Here is a 5,308-nt window from a genome sequence, read left to right as displayed (position 1 = left end):
TGCCTGTAGGGTGCTTTTGTAGGTATTACCCCACACTTCCACACAGTAACTAAAATAGGGGGCAAACAGTGTACAGTACAGTGTATGCAGTGATTGTATATTCAATCTATGTCTGACTCTGACTAGTATCCCTACACATCGTGCCAATTTTGATTGTACACGAGTGACCTGTGGCCTCCAGCTGAGCTTGTGGTCTATCATTCACCTAGAAAGGAGTATTCAAACACCCTTTCGATTTTTATATTATCGATCATTAGTTCAATGTGTGTGTTTGCTTGTGTGTTACTTTTACCAAAGACCATAAATTTGGTTTTCTTTACATTAAGTGATAATCTATTTATATCAAACCACAATTTCAGCTTGGTTAACTCAGTCGAGACCGCCTCCAACAACTGTTCGAGGTTCCCTCCTTCACAGAATACATTTGTGTCATCTGCAAAAATAAAATTTTTCAGGATCCTGGAAGCATTACTTATGTAATTTATATAAATAATAAATAGTTTTGGACCCAGTATTGATCCTTGCGGCACACCACAGGTAATATTTCTTAAGGTGGACTTCTTATCCCCTATCTGTACAAACTGTTTTCTTTGTCCTATGTAACTTTGTACCCAATTTAGTCCAACCCCTCTGATCCCATAGCTTTCCAGTTTGTGTAGCAGTGTATCATGGTTTATTGTGTCAAATGCCTTCTTCAGATCTATGAAGACCCCTATTGCCATCTTTTTGTTATCTATTGTGCTTGTCAGTTCTTCTACTAAGTCCATGAGTGCCAATGATGTTGATCGGTTTGGCCTAAAACCATATTGACTATCTATGAGTAATCCATGTTTATCTATGAAACTGTCCATCCTTGTAGCAAATATTTTTTCCAAAATTTTGGAAAATTGGGAAAGCAGGGAGACTGGTCTGTAGTTATTGTAAAGGTTTTTTTCACCTTCTTTAAAAATCGGAATTACCTTAGCAGTTTTCATTTTGGTTGGAAAGAAGCCCGTTTGAAGTGAAACATTGCAGATATGTGCTAGGGGATCTGCTATATTAATAATGACTTCTTTTACTATTGTCATATCAATACCATTCCAGTCTCTTGATGTTTTTTTTTTGAAGTTATTAACTATGGCAATAATTTCATTTTTATCGGTGTCTTTCAGAAAGATAGTATCTGGGTTCCTCTTGCCCAAATAATGTGCTACGCATCCCCCTTGAGGAAGGTTTATCTGCTCTTCTAGTTTAGGGCCCACATTTACAAAGAATTTATTGAAGCCTTCTACCATCTCCTTTTTGTCATTAATAATCTTATCATTATCTAGAATTTCTACTGGCAATCCAGAGCTGGTCGATTGATTTATTATAATTGAATTTAAGATCTTCCATGTTTCCTTTATATTATTTTTATTTTTATCTAGTAGTTTACAATAATAATCCTTTTTACAATTTCGCATAATATCAGTTAATTTATTTTTATATCTTTTATACTTCATTTCTTTCTCCTTATTTCTATTCTTGATAAACTCTTTATATAAGAAGTTCTTCTTTTTACAGGCGTTCAACAGACCCTTTGTAAGCCAAGGTTTATCTGAGCGATTTGCTCGTTTTCTGCTTTGCTGAATTGGACAGCATCTGTCATATAACATCAGAAAAGTTTTCAGGAAGGAATCATAAGCATAATCAACCTCCTCTGCCTCATAAACCTGTCTCCAGTTTTGTGCACTTAATTCATTTCTGAACTTGTTTAGATTGTCAACCGTTCTTAATCTCCTTTCTATCATTTCATTCCTTTCAGCCAACCTAGGTGTACCGCTGTAGATTGCAAACACCGGCAGATGGTCACTAATATCATTTAATAATAATCCACTTTCTATATTATCTATTAGGTTATTAGTAAAAATATTATCTATAAGTGTTGCAGAGTGGACTGTAATTCGACTAGGTTTAGTAATAGTAGGATACAAGCTTCTGCTGTACATTGCATCCATGAATTTCTCTATCGGTGTTAGTTTGTTAGGATTCAGAAGATCGATGTTGTAATCGCCACAGAGAAAAGTTACCTTTTGCTCGGTGTTTGTAGCCATACTCTCCATCACCTCCTTGAACTTCTCTATGCTATTGTTGGGAGCCCGGTATGCACAGCTGACAATGATGTTCTTCCTTTTCCCCATATCTATTTCAATAGTAATACATTCACATATATCATCAATTGCAGCCGTCATACTTTCAACAATCTGGTACTTAAGTCTTCTATCAACATAAAGTGCAACTCCCCCTCCCCTTTTGTTGCCTCTGTTTACATAATTCAGATTATAACCATCCAACTCAAATTCCACCCCTTTCTCCAGACTAATCCAGGTCTCCGAGATTGCGATTACACTGGTGAGGTGAGGTGAACTGGTCTAGGTAGTCTTTAATCTTGCAAAAATTAGCGTAAAGGCTTCTACTATTGAAGTGTATTATCTTTATATTGTGTTCTGATCCAAACTTTTCGTTGAAGTGATTTTCCGTGTAGTAGTCACAATTTCTCCCATTGTTGAAGTACTTACTCTCTGGATCTGTGTCTGAATCTAAGTCAAGCATAGTGTCAGTTGAAGTCTTGCACCATTGTTTACTGTAGCCTCCCAAATGTCATATGAACACTCTCCCAGTATTCTCAGTTGTATTCTTCCACACCCTTTTTTTGCCACATCTAGTATCACTAATATGTCATATGGACACCCACCCTCAGTCACACACCCTGTCATCCATCCCTTCACACGGTCACTCTTACACCAAAACCACAACTCACGCCTACGAGCCTCACAGTCTGGTTTTGTCCCCATAACCACAGGAAGGTTTGTGCGAAAAAAGCAGCAATGATACGGAGACCTTAGGAAAATGCAACACCAGTTATAAATCCACTGCAGGGGAAAACATCTCCACGAGAACACAACATCCATTATTATTAGAAAAGATAATGTCATTTATCAATCATCCTCAATCAACAACCCTTTCACACTTCTGGCCAGGATTAAAACCAACCAAGTTTTTATTAACTACCAATCATAAAGTAACTTGGATTTTAATCATATTTCATGTCGAAATAATATAGATTTGTATATGCAGCTAATCGCATCACTTGGCTGTTTAATGTACACATTTATATAAAAGTAAATTACATTAAAAACACAAACCATAATACAATATTTGCCTGTTAAGTGTTTAAGAAACTGGACCAGATATTTGCATTACTAAACATGTTTATTTAAACCAAAAAAAACAACAGAAATCTTATAAAAAAATAAAGTTCTGTAGGTAACAATTGTGTAAAAAAAAAAAAAAAGACATGAAAAGCGGCAACCAAAATTATTTTTTAACTTCTGTCTCCAATACGGCCACCGTGCGCCCCATGAGTCCAAGCAGGGATTGGGTGTCCGCTCTCATGTCCTGACACAAGGCATCATCCATTGCCTTGCTGTGCTGCAGGAACCTCTCATCTGCCCTTTCCAGATATTGAATGATTTCCGAGGTACCACCTCTTCATTTTTCCTGTGTAGAACAATAATAATAAAAAACGAATACAGATCGTCATGGTGTTGTCATAGCATCGCAAATAGTTGTTTTCAGCAGAGAATTACTCATATGTATCTGCTGTATTGATTATATTAAAAAAAAATGTATAGCATCATACTACATCAATATCACTTCAGATCTTGCTCATGTTCCGTAATAAACAGTATATCAACATTATATATTATATAGCAAGCTAATATCAGATTGACTTTATATTCTATTCTAAACTTTTATAGAAATACATTTTTGCTTTTCGTTCAAGGTAATATAATTGAATTTTGACAAAGCATTTTGTATTGCTGTTCAGAAGTTAAATGAAGAAAAACATAAAACAATGTTTCAGTGCAAGACAGTAATATACAATGTGTGTAATATATATATATATATATATATATATATATATATATATATATATATATACAGACACGTCTCAATGTTTGCATAGTGTATGGTGTGATTATTTGAACATACCCCGTTCTGAAGATGCTTCTCCAGAGCTGCTCCACGACGGCACGGGAGAGCTGCAGCCCAGCGGTGGCGGCAACTCAACGTTGTCTTCACGGTCGTTGATGGCAGACAGTTCTATAAAAATAAACACAAGACGACAGTGCTTTGACAGCTAAGAAACATGCTAAGATAAGAACAAGTCAAATAAAAACTGAACTTACCGTGATCAGTGCAACTTTGCTGCGGCGAATCATCCAGCATTGACTCGAGCATTATTGTGGCCGAGTTCAGGCCCCCGGTCACCTGGCATGCCCTATCGCCGAGAACACAGTCGAGAACGTTGAAATATGGATTTTGACGTGGGCGCCCATTGCCGCTTCGACCGAGGTCCTTTTTTTGGTCCCACAGTCTTTCTTTAGTTTTTTTAGTGTGTTTGTTATCTGGACGAGGCTCCGGTCAAAACCAGTTACAGCCATCTCTCTCTTTGAATCTGCTGCAAAACCGTTTTCGTCCGAGAAGCCCCATCTAACTTACTCTGGACTTCTGAAGAGGACCAGAGTGCAAGAAAGCAGCTTGTTTCCTCGTCTGACCAGTGCTGTTTTTGCCTAGTAGCGTCCATTGTGTTGTTGTTAGCTCGATTAGCTGCTATCGAAAAATGGCGGATCACAAAGTTTCTCTCGTCTTGTTGGTCACGGTAACCCCGCCCCCAGCCGCTGACGTAAGCGGTTCTTACTTCTAGACCAGCAATGATATGGTGCTACTTAAGAACCACTTTTACTGGTTCGGAGCTGGTGCTTTGGTGGTGGAAAACCATAGAACCGATTTGAAAGTAGGTTCTGGCTCCGAACTAGCACCAGTTCTGCCTTGGTGGAAAAGGGGCACTTATGTCTCTGGGTCCACTGACAAGTTTAACAAATATTAGATAAAACCTCATTTACGTTTCTGTACTGTACTTGAAGACTCGCTTCATTTTAAAACATATTTTGAAAAATAAAAACTTAAAAAATAAACTTTTCCCTACATTATCCATTTTATCTATGCAATATCATCTCTTTCACTCTGTACTTTTCTGTACTGTACAGATTATATATATATATATATATATATCTGTCCCCCTCAATATACAGCAGAGAATATGTAAAATATATGTTTTATGTATGGGTCTCTTGTTATGTCATATTTTCAACAAAAAAAATCCCGTTTGTTAAGAAAAGCGCACCGGGACCGACGGAGCTCAGCGTCTCCTCTGAGTGCCCGCTTGCTTCGCTCAGCGGGGCAGCGCGGCGGGCACCACCTTGTATATTCAGTCATTACTTGT

The 5,308-nt window shown here is 37.6% G+C and overlaps 1 long non-coding RNA gene across 1 annotated transcript; it reads right to left on the bottom strand.

Annotated features, from left to right (window-relative positions):
* Window positions 1-3,213: 3,213 nt before the first annotated feature.
* LOC144383808 (uncharacterized) lies at window positions 3,214-4,994 on the bottom strand. Its single transcript, XR_013451284.1, has 3 exons — window positions 4,212-4,994; window positions 4,015-4,125; window positions 3,214-3,519 (listed from the first exon to the last, which is right to left on the bottom strand). It is a non-coding gene; the product is annotated as an uncharacterized LOC144383808 (long non-coding RNA).
* Window positions 4,995-5,308: the final 314 nt, after the last annotated feature.

Source organism: Gasterosteus aculeatus, chromosome X (genome assembly GCF_964276395.1).
Source record: "Gasterosteus aculeatus chromosome X, fGasAcu3.hap1.1, whole genome shotgun sequence".
In the NCBI taxonomy this organism is placed as follows: Eukaryota; Metazoa; Chordata; class Actinopteri; order Perciformes; family Gasterosteidae; genus Gasterosteus; species Gasterosteus aculeatus.
This window is presented reverse-complemented; position numbering and strand designations above follow the sequence as displayed.